This window comes from Taudactylus pleione, unplaced genomic scaffold, assembly GCF_031769625.1.
Source record: "Taudactylus pleione unplaced genomic scaffold, aTauple2 ptg000490l, whole genome shotgun sequence".
In the NCBI taxonomy this organism is placed as follows: Eukaryota; Metazoa; Chordata; class Amphibia; order Anura; family Myobatrachidae; genus Taudactylus; species Taudactylus pleione.
In genome coordinates, this window is record NW_028284892.1 from 454,223 (window position 1) to 474,187 (window position 19,965).

Consider the following 19,965-nt stretch of genomic DNA (forward strand, 5'->3'; position numbering starts at 1 on the left):
CTTGATGCCACCCGGCTGGAAAAAATTTCTGGGGAGAAGACTGCACAGTAAATTCTGTCTTTGTGCCAGGTCTCTGGGAACATGGTAACATTAACATGTCCACAGCGCTTTACAGAAAATATATTATTGTAGGAGGAAACCAGAGCACCCAGCGGAAACCCACGCAAACGCGGAGAGAACGTACAAACTCCACACTGACAGTCTTGCTCGGGAATTAAATTCATGAATCTCAGTGCTCAGACCTACACCACTTATGCTGCTCATGCAATCCAGCCAAGGTTATTTCAATTGAAAGAAATGTGGGGAAACAGGAGCAGGATATTATCACACTCTGCCATGGCTGGCTTACAGGTTTATTGCAGGGCTGGTCCTTTAAGAGCCCAGTCCCTTCCTGGTTTGCTTCATACCGTCACCATGCAGTTTCCCCAGCCAAACATTGCATTGAAGTCTGCGCTACTATCTGCTGTAACAGCTTCCTGACTCCCTCTGCACTGAGAGGCTCCAAGCCCTGGACAGGGATATGATCTTTACCCCCTGTGTGTCTTAGCAGGAGCCGAAGTTCACACAGTGGATGGATGAGGAGGATTTCTCCCTGCAGCACACAATGAATCATGTCCTCTAAGTCTGCAAACAACTGCATTGCTGGGGGAGCTCTGTCCCTGTGTACTGTATGCAGCCTGGAGGAGGTGCAGTAATAACCATCCCTAATACGGGTGCTTCTCTACAATTACACCTTGCTGCAATGCTTGTTACCTGCATGGCTGAGCCCTGCCTCTAGAGATCCCCCCCCCCAAGCCCAGCTTTGATGAGGAGGGATCGCGTAGGGTTGCATCATTATAAAGACCTCCAAAAAAGTGGGCTACCCCCTCCCTCTCCTTTAATTTGGAGGCTGGGTATGTGAAAAGTTTAACCAACAGAAAGTGATTAGGAGGAGGCAGTTTACTTCTCTTAGATCTAAGGACTGCAGAGAATGTGTTTTGCCTGAGGAGGGGGATCAGAGGAGATAATCAGGCACCCTTGGTGCTGAGGAATTTGGGTGGGTTTCTTTGGAGAAAGAGGATCCAGTCCCGTCTGAAAGGGTCACTCAGGTTGGTGAGTACACCCCGATAAGACTAATGTTTAGTTGCTTTTATGTCTGTTTTACATTCAATATTATGTCCAGGATGTTTGTATAGTGCGTACAGAGCTGGTGTTAACTGTTTAGGTTAAGTCAGAATAAAAAGACCATTCCCTGTTATATTGTTTATTGAAAATAACAGTTTCGTTGTTGGGGGGGTGGATAAAGGTGGGCTTGTTTATTTTTATTGTGTTTTTTATATATATATATATATATATATATTTTACAACATTAAAAAAAATTTTTTTCAGAAATTAGAGGTACTTCTAACTGATGAAAGTCAACTTTAATAGGTTTATTAAAAGTAAGTGATGGAAAGTCTTTAATACTGGGAAATAATTTCTGCAAAGCAGAAATGTCACTTTTTAAATAAAGTTTGGCTCAGCAAAGGACTGATACTGGCTCACCTGAGCAGCCTGCTGACCTGCGCATACCCATTGAATTAGCCACACACTTGTAAGAAGTATATTTATTTCTAAAAGAGTTTTTTTTTTTTTTTTTTTAGCAATAACATAATGTATCATATAATAGTTTCTGAAGTTGAACATTTCCAGGGTTTACAGTAATATTAGCAGACCTAACAAATGCACTTTAGTCCACTGTTTATTTTAGAGGGTAGATCAGTGATTCCCTACCTCGGTCCTCAAGGCACACTAATACCCCTTTTCCACCTAAATTCCGGGTCTGACCCAGAGTTGGAACAAAGTTCCTATGCGGATCAGAACCGGAATTCTGCCGGCGCCGACTCGGGATATTCCCGAGTCAGCGCCGCTCACACCGCAGTCGGGTCTGCATAGACCCGGCTTTTGCGGAGTGAAAGTGGTCGCTTGGAGATGATGTCATCTCCAAGCGCCACTGAAGCCGGACCAATCGGCCGGCTAGCAGCGCACTCCAGGTCATCGTGACCCGGAGTGCGCTGTTCTCACAGCAGGGTTTCACGGGCTACGCCCGTGTTAAGCCCTGCTAGTTACCTGGGTTGGATTGCTGGGTCACTCGACCCAGAGATCCAACTCTCTCCCCTTTTACACCAGGGAGCTGCCCGTGTGAACCCTTCAAAAACCTGGGTTTTAGCTCCGGTGTAAAAGGGGTATAACAGTCCTGGTTGATGTGATGTCTATGCTTGAGCACAGATGTTAAATCAAAATAAATGAGGTACTAATTAAGTCACCTGTGCTCAAGTATGGCTATCCTTAAAACCTGGACTGTTAGTGTGCCTTGAGGACCGTGGTTGGGAACCCCTGGGGTAGAGGAAGGGGGCATTCTGCATGTAATGATGTAAAATTGAGTATACATTTATAACTAGACATTCTGAGTGAAAAAAAAGAATGTTCCTTATTCATTAATATTCACACCGAAGGGGTAAAAACTATTTTATGTAGTGTGTTCACGGTCACGCAGAGCAGTTGTTAGGTGAGTCAGATGTCATAAAATCAATCAATGAGCTGAATTATTAATCCAGGTGAATGCCATTGATAAGGAGTCAGGTAACAATACATTTATAAGCAAACAACCGATGTGAGAATACGGTAGAACAGCGACCTGCAATAGACAGGATATATAAAAATACATTTGGGTTAAGGTAACAGACAGTTGGTAGAATAAGCGTAGCAACAGTTGCCGTGTGTCCACCATGTAGTAATAAACCTGAGGGAAATATAATGGGGTATGTCTATTTACAGACATTATCTGGATTCTATTAAATGTTTAAGCAAAAAAATGTGAATAGTGATTGCACCGTTCCTATAACAGATTATTCTATCATGTTTGGAACATTTATAATAAAATAAGTTCTAAAGGGAATTTATAGTGGTATTTGGTCAAGGTGTACATTGAGCAGTCTTTAGACAAAAGTATGTAATAGCCAGTATTAAGTCTAGTTTCTTAACTATCATTATGTATTGTTTCATATCTCTGCGATATATAATTATGTACCTCCACTATTTACCAAGTCAGGACTCTCAGAGTAACTCACCCCTCCCCTTCCCTGGCAAATATTCTGGGGCAGCCTGATGCTGCCAGCGAAAAGAAGTAACGCTGTATGCAAGCACTTTTAGCATCCCCAGATGCGCATAGTAGTTTGGACCTGGCTTCACTGGTCCTCATTGCCAGACACAGCTAAGCGCCATGCCGAGCTATAGCATTTGCCAAGCTGCCATCCCCATAGAGGTCTTATATCTGTTTTAGTTTTCATGGCGATGCAGTCATATTAATCATCCTCTGCAGCGGTGTTTGATCAGAGAAGAGGGCCAGTTTGCAATCTGTGTCAAGGCCCACTGCGCGTGTGCAACATCTCAGGGAAAATGGCGCTGGTGCAATGTGAGCGTTGTGGGCCCCTGGTTCAAGAGGGCCCACATCTACACCGCACCTTTTGCACCCATTATCGATACTCCAGTGATCGGCAGTGATATCCAAATAAGCCCTAATTCCTTTTTAATTGTGATTGTCCATTAACAGGGCCGCAACTAGGGGGGGGCTGTAGGTGCACGTGCACAGGGTGCGCTGCTGTACCCAGTGCAAGTGACCTCCAGCCCGGCACTGCAGAGAGGCTCCAAGCCGGACGTCCGCTAGTAATATTTATTACCAGCGGGCACCCGGCTCCTTCTCTGCAGCGACGCGGTGTAGCCGGAGGCTGGAGTTCTCTCCCGAACTCCAGCTTCTGGCTCTCCCCACGGGCACTATGGGGGAGACGTCATGATGTCTCCCCCATAGTTCAGAGGAGCAGCCGGCGGACCGGACGCGACGCTGGATGCAGAAACAGGGTTCAAGGTAAGTATTTTTTTTTAATAAGCTGCACTACAGGGGCATTATTATGGGGGCATGGACATTACCATGGGGGCATGGGCAATAATGGGCATTACTAATGGGGTATGAGCACTACAGGGGCATTACTATTGGGGTATGGGCACTACAGAGGCATTACCACAGGGGCATTACTGTGGGGGCATGAGCACTACAGGGGCATTACTGTAAGGGCATTACAAGGATATTACTATGGGGCATGGGCACTACAGGGGCATTACTATGAAAGCATGGGCACTACAGGGGCATTACCACAAGGGCATTAATATGGGAGCATGGGCACTACAGGGGCATTACTATGAAAGCATGGGCACTACAGGGGCATTACCACAAGGGCATTAATATGGGAGCATTGGCACTACAGGGGCATTACTATGGGGGTATTAACATATGGGCATTACAATATGGGCACTACTACAGGGGCATTACTATATGGGCACTACTACAGGGGCAGTACCTCAGGGGGCATTACTATAGGGGCACTGCTGCAGAGGGAATTACCAGGGGGGGGCGCCAAATTACTATCTTGCCCCTGGTGACAAAAATCCTAGTTTCGGCCCTGCCATTAAACATGTCCCCTCTTTAGTGACTACCCCTACAGTATAGCACTTACTAGGCCATTACCTGTGGTGAGCTGATGGATCGCCCCATTTGAGCATATTGTTATCAGCACTGAACGGGAGGTGTGTACAGAGTACTACACCTGATTGGTGACTGTGGCTCCTGTCCTGCCAGGCTGCTGCCATGACTCTACTTCCAGGCTCCAGCACTTACAGCACTGCTGTGCACCTGTGTAATGCATCTTCCCAGGTACACCTTAGTGCGATACTGAGCCAGTTTTATCAAGTAAAGGTGGGTACTCACTAAATTGGGGAGCTTTGCTGTATAAGAACTGGTGTGCCGTTGTTGTAACCGCTAGCAACCAGACATGCATGCTTCCATTGTCTACCTTGTACTAAATCAATCTTAACTATTTGCCGCTCGTTTCCTTGGGCTCTTTCCGCAGAAAATAAGCCCCAATGTCTGACAGCTGCACAAAAAGGGAGTATGAGAATTCCAGTCTTTCTGGCAAATTAGAATTTTGAAAAAGGGGTTAAATATATTTTTGTTCTAGATTTGCCTTTATGACATAGACAAATGTGACAATTTCTGCCTGAATCCTAATATAGACCATTCATCCCACTGCACACCCTAGAAAATATCCGCGGAATGTTGCTCTCTGTTGGCCAAGCGGTGAAGGACAGAAATAGTCATTTTTCACATTTTGGCATGTTGGATTGCAGGCTGCTGGTAGCATGAGAGGCTCTTTGTTACACTGAGTGACGGGCTAGTCTTGTAACTTTTTTTTTTTTCTCTTTTATTTATTTATTAAATGATTCAATCAGCAATAATCAAGTTGAATGATCAGATTGTGATGTGTGGGGCCAGCTTAGGATAGTCGATAGATTGCAATGATTTCCACTATAGTTACCAATTAAAGGCATTACCTTTTTTTTTTTAGATGTCTTTTTGTTTGGGTTCCCAAATTTCTTTCATGTTGTATGTAATATTGGAGGAGATGTATTAACCTGCCACGTCTCTCAGCTCTCAATGACATCCTGGATGTCTTAGTTCTGAGATGTATTAAGAAACCGCAAGATCTCATTTGGAACCGGACGTCGGGAAGCGGCAGCCACACTGGTAAGGGACCTGTAGTACCATCCTCAGATGGCGCTATGTGTTAGGGGACCGGCACTGAAAAGCGCAGCTTGTCATCGCTTAGTAAATGCCCCATAAAGCATTTTTGCCCATAGACGGCTATGACAGTGTTATTTACACAAGCCTAAGGCGCTGCTGGGGAAACAGTTGGAGTCCTAGGTGGGACGCCACATTTCCAACACGTGACAACTATACTAGTAAGAAAGAGTTGTCAAAAGTGACCGTCCCTTTACCGCAATATCTGGCCTTGACTCTTTATGCAGCATACATTGTGAGGCAATCATATTCCCTTCATATGAACATGGAACGGACTGTGACTGATGTATGTATTTACACCTTTTCTACAGGATTTATTAGGAACTCTGTTGGGACACTAAATTCTCTGCGATGTCGCGAAGCGCCATCAGAACGCTTTTGGGGACTGTCAGAATGTGACTCCTCGCAGGCACCAACATTGTCAGTTATCCCTCTCAACCCATAGAGGCCCCGCTCATACCTTCCGTGAGGCATGACCCCATCAAACCCGCCAGTTGGGTTGCGTTGTCTGACTGTAGACATTCACCTAAAATCAGGACTGTCCTGTTAGAAGCAGGGCAGTTGGGAGGTGTCATTATTTTTTCTACTTGGGTGGCGTCAGAGCCAGATCATTGATTATGCAGCCAAGTCTCCAACAGAGCGTCTAGGGAGTTCTGGAGGGGCCCGGATTACTCTGACCCATTTTTTATATGTTCTATTTTTACAAACATTGGGGGGAACTGGCCTCAAACCAGTGTATTGTCTAGAGCCCCATGGGGTCTTAATCCGTCTCAAGGTCAAATTTTTGGATCCGGGAGCTGCTGCGGCCATAGTCGAAGCGCAGGGGAAGGACTTCAACTAATCCTTCACAGAAATGTCACTGTACCAGTCCCATTGGTACCAGACCCATTTACGGGACAGAAACTTGCTGGTGACAATGCGATCGCACGTAACCACCGTTACTTGGGGTAGTGGCGTGGGAATGCCGTGGGTGTGTATCACAAGCTCTGCGCGATTCTGGGTGGTGTGTACGGGTAGGGAGGTCGGTATCTGCCGGAACTCTTACACCCAGCATGGGGCTGGTGCACGTGCCTATACGAATGATGACAGGTAATGTGGCTGGTGCAAAATCAATGGGCGGCACTGGTTTCCGCTTACACGCGCACAATCCCCCGCATTCACTGAATGGATAATTGCACTAGTGTAAAGTAGTAAATCAGGGTTTCGCTGTTGCCCGTAACTACACCCACTTTGCCTGCCACTCAGAATCAGTCCTTTTGTGTCCACCAACTTCGCCATTTTTCCAGAGCACGCCATAGAGGTGATCAGGGAAATTGGTGATGTTGGGATACCGTATTTGATTCGGTGGCTGCACATCGCACATGTTAGTGTGTGAAGGGTTCGCTCGGTGGCCTATCTGTTGTACATACATTACAGATGCGTACCTCATAATGCGGAGATCTGTTACCTCGTTACTGGTAGTTATAGGTGTGCTATGAGGTCTCTGACCCCCAGGCCTCGTAATATCATCTTTCTCCGTCTCTGGATGTGGGTTTGGGACTGCACGTTATGTGTGTGTGTGATCTGACATGACAGGGTAACGTGCCTGAGGGTAGGCAACATCACACCGACAGAAGAGAAATAGATCTTCCCTCCGGATCTTCTCTCTGCAATGCCACCTTTTGTCCTCCTGGCCTCAATAAATAAGCTCTCAGGGAGATGAGGTGGGTCGGGGTCTCAGCAGGGTGGGGCACCGGTAGAGAGAGTCGCCCTAAGGGCTTTGGCAGTCACACGCCTATCTGCAGTATAAAGAGTGTACTACTGTACAGTGTAACAAACACTAGAAGAAGTAATTACAAAGAGCTATGTGATGATTACCTACTTTAGAAGTAGTATTGCCACTTGGCCAGTAAAAAAAGACTCTGTGCCAATAACCTGGGTTGGGACAGGAATTCCAGCTGTGAAAATGAATTAAAAATGTAGGACGGGTGGCGTAGTGGTTAGCATTACCGTCTCACAGCACTGAGGTTGTGGGTTTGATTCCCACCATGGCCCCAAACTGTGTGAAGTTTGTAAATTCTCCCAGTCCTTGCCTTGGTTTTTCTACGGGTACACGGATTTCCTTCCATAATCCCCAAAATATACAGGTAGGTTATTTGGCTCCCAACAAAAAATTAACCCCTATTGTGTGTGTATATTAATAATAATTAAAAAAAATAGCCCTAGTGTGTGTACATGTAGTAGGGAATATAGATTGTAAACTCCACTGGGGCAGAGACTGACATGGATGGCCAAATATATGTAAAGCGCTGCAAAATATCTGTGTGCTATATTCTGTAAATAACTGGTAATAAATAAATTAAATAATTTAAAAACTGTATATTAAAAGTGTATTTTTAAACCCATTGGTGTGTATTGGCTTTCAGGTGCTGTCAGTATTTTATTTGGTTTATCTCTCGCATCTTTTAGGAGTATGCGTATTATGTGTAATTTAGTTTTGGTTTTTTAATTATAATTTGTATCAAGAGTGAGTTGAGAATAATTTTTTTTGTCAGCCGTGGGAGCACAAATGTAAAAGTAACTTTATTGTCCCCTTTTATCTCCTTTACAAGGCAGCCATTAAGGAGATGTGGCATTAAAGTAACCAAAGTCCAAAGCCTAGAAATTATTTGCACATCTTTGTTATAAGAAATGATTGTCTCATAAAATGTAAATTTGAGGGATTAGTCTTCAAAACTCCCCCACCACCAAATAAAAAGAAGCGCATATAAAAATCTTTATTGTACACTATAACTTAATCTCTACTTGGAAGATTGCATTGAGGTGTGTTTGTTCTTTTTTTATTTTTTTCACCTATGCGTTAATGTCTATTTGTAGACTTTGGGCCGTATTCAATTGAAGGAGAAAAGCTGTTCTCGGCGAAAAGTTTTCGCCAATGACTTCATTTCGCCTGTCGGGAACTTTCCGCCGTATTCAACTGCGAAGACTTTTCGCCGGTGCGAAAAGTCTGCGCCTTGTAACCAGCGGAAAAGATTCGCCTCTGAATGGAGGCGAAAAAAAGTGCAGAATTGGGGTTTTGGGGTGCAAAGTTGTGGGAACAGACCTGCAGCCTTGGGACAGTCCCTCATAGGTAAACTGCGTCAAAAAAACGTTCAAAAATACTTTAGATCACCCCAAAAAACGACTTTCGTTTTGGGGGCGAAAAAGTTGGGGGACAAATTTAAAAACTAGCGAAATAGACTGCAGGTGGTCCCCCAAGTATGGGGGAGGTGTTTTTTTGATTGCAGGTGTTTGCTGAAGGTGCGTTTTTTACGTTTTTTTTAAACATCACTAGCGAATTTTAACCATGCTTGCACCCATTTTCATGTACCCCAAATTTGCTGGGACTACTTATTTTAAGTTAAAAAACCTGCTAAATGCTATTCTTCACCACTTGTGCAAAGACGCTAAATAGCACCAATAGGGAGCATTAAAGCACCCCAAAATCCTTCAGCAGGGCTATTCGGGGGTATCCATAGTGATCCCCCATGTCAGTGCATCTTTAGGGGGATGTCAGGCAGAATTCCCCAAATCAATTGCAATTGAATAGGGCGAAAACCGGTGACGAGCATGATACTTTTCCGGAGGCAAAACTAGCGATGACGGTGGAAAGTACACCATTCGTAAAGTCTGGAACTTTTCACCGCTAATTGAATACGGCCCTTTGTGTTTATCTCTATGTTGTGTATGAGGTATTATTGTCTCGGGAAAACACGATGGTCATTTTTTGTTCTTTGTCCTAAACGTACATATTAAAATGATTGTTTACACATGATTAGAATTAAAGAAGTGTGTGTGCGTGCGCCATGCGTGCAGGCGGCACTCTGTCTCCAATAAATCAGCACAGGTAATAGTGAATGAATCACCGACGTTTCGGAGCGTTTAATATAGCCCTTTCAGGTTGTACCTTGATGAAAGGGCTATATTAAACGCTCCGAAACGTCGGTGATTCATTCACTATTACCTGTGCTGATTTATTGGAGACAGAGTGCCACCTGCATGCATGGTAGATTTTGGGTCAGCTGGTGCTGACTTAGTTTGGAGGGCACCTGCACGCTGTATGATTATTATTGGGAGTGCCACCCTTGAGGACTAGTATATACTATGCCTCTTGAACCTCTTACCTGACGTGGTCCCCTGGGATGTGACTACAGCCAGCCGGGCTTTCGCTGACACGGTCGCATCCATGTGTCTGTGGCTGCGTCCCCCAGTGAACTTAGAGGAGATACGTTCAGCACATACGCAGAATGTGTTTCTTCCGGTTCCCAGACAGGAATGTTTTGCGGTCTGTGACTGCCGCCATCACAGTCGGAGTTGCACCCCAGAATGTTCTGTGCGTATGGCACTCTGGGGCTCTTAGGAAAGGGGGGGGGGGTGGCTCCTTTGTCACTTGCAGAGGAGAGGTGATGCCCCCCAGAAAGTTTACTTACCCTGGAGAAGTGGTTAAAAATACACATAATAGTCTCTGGTGCCAGTATAATTACAGTAGTAAACTATATAATCTATGTGGGTATGTGGGTATTACACATGCTCTGCTTATAATTGGCATAAGGCATGGCCATACATTAAAGACATGAGACACCATATCATTTCATAGCAAATATCACTTCTGTTCTTTTCTTTTTCCAGTTATACAACATGTTTATGTTGTTGGATGAAAGGCTTGCATTGATGAGCTGCCAGGATCTGCTGATAACATCTGTTTTTCAGATCTGTTGTCCTTTAGCCACTCACATTCCACATTAATTGCAACCAGCTAGCCTCAGGTCTGTCATGTTTCATGGTGGGGGCGCAAGCTCGGACACCTCCCCTTGCAGCATGATGCTTCAATTACCGCTGGGCCTTAGCAGGTCATAAAATATATTACTATAATGTATGACAAGACGGGCACTCGCCATCAGATCCGGTTTAAAAGTTAAAAAAAAATATTTATTTTTTTTTGTCACGTGGAGCATAACATATTTACCTTATCTATAAGAGTCATTAAGTTGTACATAATTACTTGGAAACTTCTGTTTCAATACTTTAGCGAGATGAATGCTGATTTATTATCTGATGATGGGCTGCACCTGATTAGAGGTAAGGCAGGCATATAGACCCACCCAGCTTGTTCAGGTTTTGTGGTTCACTTTATCCATGTGCTGGATATGGAAGGATGTTCTGGGAGAAAGTCTTGACAAAGGTCCAGATCATCATGGTTTACTTGTGTCTTCTGTGCAAAATTTCATGGTATGTAATAAAAATATTTTTGGGGGGCCTTCTAAGCTGGATCCATCAGTCAGTCAGTGCTCTTCTTTTCATACATTGGGGTAGATGTATGATAGCGGTACTTAACTTGCCGCTATACCGCTTCCTGCTTCGCCTCTTTACCGAGGCGAAGCAGGAAGCACTACCAATGAGATGTAAGAACATCTCATCGGCCGGAGAGGGGGAGCGTTAACTCCCCCCTCCGGCGCTACCCGCTAGAGACAGCAGCGCATCAGCCTAGTGCTGATGCACTGTGTGTCAGTCCCGGACGGCTCCATTGAGCATGCGCGGGATCTCGCGAAATCCCCGCGTGCAGCCTGGAGTCGGCAGGTCCCTGCTGTGGGGATAGGCTAGCGCCAGGCTGTAGCTGTCGATAACTACAGCTACAGTCGGCCAAACGGTCATGCGGTATGACCGTTCGTACATGGCCCTGCCGCTCGGCGCTGCTATCTTGTAGATAGCAGCGCCGATAATGACAGGGGTGCCTAGCGCCCCTATCATTTACAGCCCAGACCCCCGATCATACATCGGGGAGAAGCGGTATCACCGCTTCTGGGCTTCATACATCTACCCCATAATCTCTTATATGTGCATTGAAATCTATGCTGCATATGGAGTAAGCACCCATGAGCTGTGACTATTTAGGGGGGGGGGTGTGTGTGTGTGTGTGTGCGTGCGCCATATCCCCTTTAACTGTGGCTGGCTGACTACAAGTCTCCATTTCACCTGGTTTTAATCATCCACAGAACCTCTTATTCACATGTGTCCTGAATTAAATGGATGACATGGCAATATATATATACTGTGTGTGTGTGTGTGTGTGTATGTATATATATAATTATATTGCACAACAGAGATCACTGGGCATGGAGAGTTGATGAGCAAGGCTTTCGCACCATTTGTGCATGGCATAGCACCCAGCAGCTGGGACTATAGTACTCACTATTAGGATGGTGGGACAGTCCCATAATAGCTGCATTTTTAGCTGGTGGATGTATTTAGATGCTAAAGTGTAACAGACAAAAATTAAAGTGCAACTTTTCTATTTTGTACATCTCATGTAAATAACGCATAAACTATCTATGAAGGATTTTGACATAACATCCGGTCATCTTATAACACACATTCTGCTGCTTGTATCCTAACCCACTGCTCCATGCTCCTTCCTCACTATATACCCCATCTGTGTCACCCCTGTCTGTCTGCCCCTCCACTTTAGAATGTAAGCTCTCACGAGCAGGGCTCTCGTCCCTCACGTGCTTCTCCTCCACATATTTATATTATCATTTACTCCTAACGCCTCAATTGGCACCTAACACCTGGTTGCTGACGCCCTGCTGCTTGTGTTATGCAGCTATGTGTATAAACCCTGTCCTTGTCCTGCATTGTTTTTGTATTACTATTGTTTTTCTTGTATGTACTGTGTAAGGCGTTGCAGAACCTTTGTGGTGCCATAGTGTTCACTCTAGCTCCGGTGCGAGGCAGGGCACCGGAGCTAGAGAGGGCACGTTTGTGCGTGCTCGACCGAGAAGGGGGTGTGGTCATTGAAAAGGGGTCGTGTCTATAAGATGCGTCCCCTTTTCGTCACTCTTGGGGGCGTGCCCGGCACTTACGGACACGCCGGGCAGTCCCCAAGCCCTGCAGACAGGGAGAATAGATGCCAGGCGCATGCGCCCGGCGTCTATTCTCCGGCGGTGACCGGGTCACCGCACATTTCTTCACCCGCAGGACACTGCGACCCGCGGGTGAAGACGGCACCCGCAGGCTGTTAGGGCAGGGCGCTTTCTGCCCTCCTTCTGGAGGGCAGGGAGCTTTTTGCCTTCCAGAAGGAGGGCAGGCCGCCGCGCCCCGCTAAAACAGCCTAGCGGGAACGCTAGTGCCATATAAATAAAGGATGATGATAATCACAGTTATGTGACCATATGAAAGCAAGAGGTTGCATGAACTGTGATTTTATTCCCTGAACTCTGATATGAAGTATAATACTCTATACCGGCCAGCACTGCAGATAAGTGCGTGTTGAATGTTGACCGAACATACCACTCCCATAACAAACATGACGATAACGATCAACCTTGTGAGGACTTATTTTTTTTTATATTGGATTATGAAACCCCTCATCTGTTGTTTGAGCAATATTATTTTCGTGCTTATGAATGAATATACTGTACAAGATATCACTGCATCATTATTTCTGGCCATTCATCGCTGTACAGTCTTCAGAGAGAGCCTTAATTTAAATTAAATCTGTGTGTTTAAAACTAATGTGCAGTAGGTAAAACCATCTTCCCCTTGTATATCCTTTCTCTCTGGCTACAATTCTCACACCTCAGGAAAGTTTGTCTGTCTGTAGCTGTGATGCTGTCTCTGGATGGACTTTTTCCATTGAATACTGGGAATTTGATGGTTGCCAGCTATCGGATGCAGCTTTCCGATGCCCATCCGATGGCTGACTGTGAGGGGGAGCTGCCAGAGAATAGATGCACATATATTCTCAGTGTATGGGGAGCCTGGGGGCAGCCTAGCATTTCGGAGAGTGCTGTGTACGCCCCTCACAGTGACAGCACTGCTGTGATGTGCTGCACGTATAACGATAGCAATGGTTTTTCTATCTAATGGTTGCAAGGTGATTGGCTACTTGCCACTGCATCACTGGATTTGAAGTTGGAAGCCCTGCAACTATTTGATACCAGGCTTCTGATGTCCATCCCTAATGCTGTCTACAGTGTAATACCCCCTCTGTTAATTAGACTGTAGCATACTGAGCGAATTTTGTAATCTGCTTCCCGGGAGATGCCTGGAGAGCAGACACGGCAGTCCACTTTGGGGGTGCAGGGCCGGTTTCTGTCATTTAGGAGTTTTGTGCCATTTTGCCCCGCCCCCTCCGTACGAAGCCGCGTTTGACTGCATTTATGCCACGATTTCTGGCAATTATCTCCCCATCCTGCACACATAACTAGGAAGTGGGTGGGATGTGGGAGATTTGGATACCTTTTTCGGGGGTGCAGGGGAGGCTCCCCCGAAAATTAGTGAGCCTCCCACAACTTCTGGGAGAGTAGGTAAGTATGGACTGCAGAACATACTGCTAAAACACACCTCCCCATGTGCCTACTGATACAGGGTGTATATAGTATATAAGAGCATAAATTTCAAGATCTGCAATCAGGCTTTGGCCTGCTACTGTGAGGTCTACATTCTAAGGACACCGTTCTAACTGCAGTTTACACTGGATTTGGACTGGATTTTTGCCCCACTCTCTGATTTCTATAATACTGCAAACTCTCAAACATTACATAGTGTTCACTCTAGCTCTGGCGGCAGGCAGGGCGCCGGAGCTAGAGAGGGCAACCTTGTGAGCGCGCAGAAGGCGTGCGTCTGAAAAGGGGGCGTGGTCATGAAAAGGGGGCGTGTCTATAAGAAGCGTCCCCTTCTCGTCATACTTGAAGGCGTGCCCGGCACTTACGGACACGCCGGGCAGCCCCCAAGCGCTGCAGACAGGGAGAATAGATGCCGGGCGCATGCCGGGTTATTCTCTGGCGGTGACCGGGTCACCGCACATTTCTCCACCCGCGGGACACTGCGTCCCGCGGGTGAAGACGGCACCCACAGGCTGTGACGGCAGGGCGCTTTTTGCCCTCCTTCTGGAGGGCAGGGTGCTTTTTGCCCTCCAGACGGAGGGCAGCGCGCCGCGCCCCGCTAAAACAGCCTAGCGGGAACGCTATTGCACACCCTGCATGCTTCTCCTGAATTCCAGCCTCCAGCAACCTCACCCGGTAATTTGACACATTGGCCCGTATTCAATTAGACGCGAAAGTTGGAAAGGTTTCACCTGTCCGACTTTCCGCCTACCATCACTAGTTTCAGACACCAAAACTTTTCTGGCGCGTCCCTGCTTTTCGCCCTATTCAATTCCAAACCACGTGAAAGTGGCGAATGCGGAACAGGCGTAAAGTACTGTCAGAAGTGGGGAAATCAGTCTGCACCCCCCAAAAAAATGCCCTAACATGGGGAATCAATGTAGATGTGTACTAATAGCCCTAATAAAAGCGATAATAAGTGTTTGGGATACTTAAGTAGTTTAACTTGCTTCTTATTAGCATCTCTGCAAAAGTGGTGAAGAATGGCATAAAGCAGTATTTTTTGGTGAAAATAAGTTCTCCTGTCAAATTTGGGGTACTTGAAAATGGGTGCTAGCATATTTATATGTCTGTAAAGTGAACTTTTAAAAAACGCACTTATGACATGCACCTGCAATCCTAAAAACACCTGACCCGTCCTTGCAGACCAGAAGTCTTTTTCGCTAGATTTTATGCTTGTCCCCACACTTTTTACTTTTTCGCCCCAAAACAAAAGTACTTTTTTTTTGGGTGTTCTGAGGTAATTTGTTGTTGCAGATTTGTCCTTTGGGGCCTGTCCCAAGGGTTCTGGGTCTTTTCCCCATGTTTGCACCCCAAAATAAAGATTTTGCACTTTTCACCTGCTATTCATAGGTGAGTCTTTTTCGCCTATTACATTGAATTTCCACTTAGGCGAAATCGCCCTGGAATTGAATAAGGAGATACTTTGAAAACAGGCAGAAAGTCAGAATCCGCGGAAACATTTTGCAAAACGGCACTTTTTGCCTCAAATTGAATACGGCCCATTGTTGGTTAACATTGTCTATTATTCCTGCATTCTGACTTCTCACATGTAGCAGTATGGCATCTGTTAGTTAGTCTTTTACCTTGTTCTTTTATGTGCAATATACTGACTGCTTTGTATGTCTCTCCATACTGCCGCATCAGGGACCACCCTACTCTACCATCCCTCCCCTGACTGCCGCATCAGGGACCAACCTACTCTACCATCCCTCCCCTGACTGCCACATCAGGGACCACCCTACTCTACCATCCCTCCCCTGACTGCCTCATCATAGGCTCTCTACTCTACCATCCCTCCCCTGACTGCCACATCATGGGCTCCCTACTCTACCATCCCTCCTCTGACTGCCACATCAAGGGCTCCCTACTCTACCATCCCTCCTCTGACTGCCACATCATGGGCTCCCTACTCTACCATCCCTCCCCTGTCTGCCGCATCATAGGCTCCCTACTCTACCATCCCTCCCCTGACTGCCACATAATGGGCTCCCTACTCTACCATCCCTCCCCTGACTGCCGCATCATAGGCTCCCTACTCTACCATCCCTCTCCTGACTGCCGCATCATAGGCTCCCTACTCTACCATCCCTCCCCTGTCTGCCGCATCATGGGCTCCCTACTCTACCATCCCTCCCCTGACTGCCGCATCAGGGACCCCCCTACTCTACCATCCCTCCCCTGACTGCCGCATCAGGGACCCCCCTACTCTACCATCCCTCCCCTGACTGCCGCATCAGGGACCCCCCTACTCTACCATCCCTCCCCTGACTGCCGCATCAGGGACCCCCCTACTCTACCATCCCTCCCCTGATTGCCGCATCAGGGACCCCCTACTCTACCATCCCTCCCCTGACTGCTGCATCATTGGCTCTCTACTCTACCATCCCTCCCCTGACTGCCGCATCATTGGCTCTCTACTCTACCATCCCTCCCCTGTCCCCCTTCTTCCCAATCCCACTTCCCCAGTTTCTACACCCACTTTATCCTTCTGTGCTTTATCTCTCTCTGTGCTTTCTCACTGCATGTTACTGCTCATCCTGTCCTGGCTGCCACCCACAGAAGTATAAGAACTCAGCAGCACAAGATGCACAAAGAGAGGAGCTGAGTTATTGATACTTCCTTTATGGAATTGAAGCATAGTTGTCAACTGTGGGACTCCCCTCTGGAAATCCTTTGTTTGGGGGAGGGGTTGATCCCAGGGTCTCTGCACTGTGAATCATGACGGCACTTGCTCTGCTGCAAGGTGCAGCGCTTTGTATCATTTTGCAGCAGGATGCGATGTTACATGGACTGTATTCACAGCTAATTGTGTCATTGCAGCCTTGTAGGAGAGCGGTCTGCTCTGTTGGGATCCCAGGTGACTTACCCAAGATTCGGCAATCTCCTGCACATTCCGGGTGAGTAGGAAAGTGTGAAGTGGGTAATTGCTGACTTTATATATCCTTTAATCCAGTGGTTCTCAAACTCTGTCCTCAGGACCCCACACAGGCCACGTTTTGCAGGTCACCCAGCAGGTGCACAGGTGTATTCATCACTCACTGACACATTTTAAGAGATCCACAGGTGCAGCGAATATCTCACTTATGATTGTGTGAGGAGACCTGGAAAACGTGCACTGTTTGGGGTTCTGAGGACCGAGTTTGAGAACCTGTGCTATAATCCATAAGGTTCTCACCTACAGTAGAATCCTTTCCTTGGGAGTAACATGGCTTAGTGGTTAGTTGCACTAAGTTTGAGGAAGTCCTAGATGTCCCTAAAGGAAATCTGAGGGTAATGGGAACCTGGATCTTTCCAACCATGACTTGTGTTACAGAGATGAGCTTATTGCTTTGGTCTCCAGAATTCCTCCCCCTCCCAAGTACCTTTTTATCCCCTGCAACGGCCATTGATTTCTTCAAATACATGATACTGGTAACTTATTACACAGGGTACTCCTTCATGTCATTGATTGTGTAGTAGATGACTTATAGAGATGTTAAAGTCTCAATTCCTGAACCATTTTGACAATTTTGCCCTAAAAACTGAATTTTAGGTGATGACAACAAAAAAACTCATATTTTACAGGGTTTTTTTTTTAAATAAAAAATAAGTCCAACCGGCTTTACCATCTTTGGGCTCGATTTCAATTGCCCGCGATGTAAATAGCGCCAAGAGTTGGCTCCTGGAGCTATTCAATTCTGCGCGGTGTGTAATCTGATAATGCCCGTTCTCGCGACTAAACACCCTGTTTAAGGCGCGAGAACGGGCATTCCCCGACCTAACTTCCCGGCGTGATGCTGTTTTCCAGGCGCGAAGGGCAGAAAACAGCCTCTCGCCTGGACTTTTGTCGGATTTCTGCTCGCATCCCCTCCGGGGGTGCCAGAAGAAATCCTTAGTCGGGCTTAGCAGCGCAGTGTATTGAATAGCTCCGGGAGCTGATTCCCGGCGCTATTCACTTTGCGCTGAATAGAATCGAGCCCTTTAACCCTGTTTGATGTCACGTTGTTGGTTTGATTTTAAATATGTTGATGGTTTTCTTTGGGAACAATGAACATCTGCCCTTAAACGCGTAGGACATATTTTTGACTTTGTTCCTACATATCTGATGTACGCAATACTGATTTTTGCGCAGATCAAGCATTGTTTGCCATTGCACATGTGTGTAAGCCGCATGTGCAGCGATTGTTTTGCAATCATGCCCGTACAGAGGATCCATGTGCACAGTGAGTGGCAGGTAGTCAACGCTTGGTAACTAGGGGTGGCTAGGCAAACGCAGGCGAGTCTGACAGTTTAAATGCCGCTTCATGGGCGTGCATACATTAGCTATTGTGATCTTCGCAGCATGAGGGCTGCGGTGTTTAAGACTGGTCAGACTTGCTGCCCGATCTTCATCGATGTTCCCAATGTTTACGCTGTTGGACGGATATGAGAAGGCAGCAGTGGGCGTCCCTATGCTGGGCTGTGCTTTGGAAGGCATTAGCATATTTTAGCAACTGCTGCCCGTGAGAGAATGCTGTTGTAATTACATTAGCGTACATCACTGAATCAGGCCCACAGTGACAGGGCCTAACTCTGAAATTTAGAACTATTGGCTCCTAAATCTGAGTACAAACAAAGCCTCCCCCTGGTATTTGTTCTCTACATTCAAAATCAATCAGTATTTCCCTACATGCAAAAATATAAATGCATTTCCGCCACTTGCAAAACTAAAGACCAACCCTGTCTTGTAGAAAAATATTGGACTTTTAGTGTGTGTGTGTGTGTGTGTGTGTGTGTGTGTGTGTGTGTGTTTGAGTTAAGTGGGTGGTACAGGCAGCCAATGACTCAATCACTTACCAGAAGGTACAAAAGGGCAAACTAGATAGGCCAAGTGGTTCTTATCTGCTGTCAAATTCTATGTGACTCGCCTAGAATGGGGCAACTTAGCACAGCTCCACCGGTCATTGTGACCACGGGGCGCACACATGCCCAAATGGACATTGGCTGGAATGGGAAAATATAAAGTTACATAACATCAACCTGGATGCACAGTATGGACCAGAGGTGGATTTAGGGGTCATGGCATTGTTTCCGCATTACTATACACTATAATGCCATGTAATGCAGTTCTCTAATATACCTTCTGAAATAAGGACGGGATTCACATTGTCGTCACACTGGATGCTCGTCTACCAATACATACATTCAGGTTTGTACCTGCGCTACCAGTTTAATAATACCCATCGGAACCAGCCTACAAGCTGCTTAGCCCCTTGGCTGCTGAGGGTCTTCACAGTCCTCTGCTGAGCCAAATCTTCCATTCTTGTACAATTCAACATCCATATTGATTTTAGTGGTGTCTTTTTATGTAGTACTAGCACAAAGTATATGGTATAGATATGGTAGGATGCTGGGAGAAAATGAAGGCAGTCACTATCCTTCAACATAGTAAAGAAATATGGTGATTTGGTCGGCATGCCCCCATTTATCAAATGTTGTTTTAAAGGTGCTTCACTGCTGTGACTGGCTGTGTATCTTACTAACCATATTCAAGGTTGGGACTTCTTTCATTTTGACCCCATCTCTCCATAGGGGCTTTCAGTCACAGCAGGATATAGCTTGGTTCCTACTAGTATTAGTAGTATGTAGGCACTAGGCACAGAGAGAGGGAAGTTCCGTCATACCAAATACACATCATCTATTATGTATGCATCTAATCACACTGCGGGGAGAGCTTGGGGGCAACCCAGCATCTCCGTGAGTGCTGTGCACGCCCCTACAGTGATGAAAAGGGGGCATGTCAAGGTCATGCCCTCTTCTTTGAGTAACCACGCCCCTTTTCAGGAGGGTGCTGAAGTACCCTTTTATGACAGATGACTGCCCCCTGTCTGCCCTAGCGTGAAGACTATTCTGTTTGCCCACTACAACACCCTGGGTACCACAAGTACTAAG

The 19,965-nt window shown here is 46.3% G+C and overlaps 1 protein-coding gene across 8 annotated transcripts in view; it reads left to right on the top strand.

Moving 5' to 3' along the window:
- The first annotated feature begins 438 nt into the window (after positions 1-438).
- LOC148502566 (death-associated protein kinase 2-like) overlaps positions 439-19,965 on the top strand; it is a 138,970-nt gene continuing 119,443 nt past the window's right edge. For 3 of the 8 annotated variants that reach the window (XM_088449630.1, XM_088449624.1, XM_088449629.1), the window contains exon 1: positions 439-1,092. The gene's annotated coding sequence lies outside the window, so the exon portion shown is untranslated. Of the gene's footprint in view, positions 1,093-10,825; positions 10,898-16,875; positions 16,953-19,965 lie in introns of those variants that run through there. The other 5 variants (XM_088449625.1, XM_088449626.1, XM_088449627.1 and 2 more) reach the window with 5 other exon arrangements.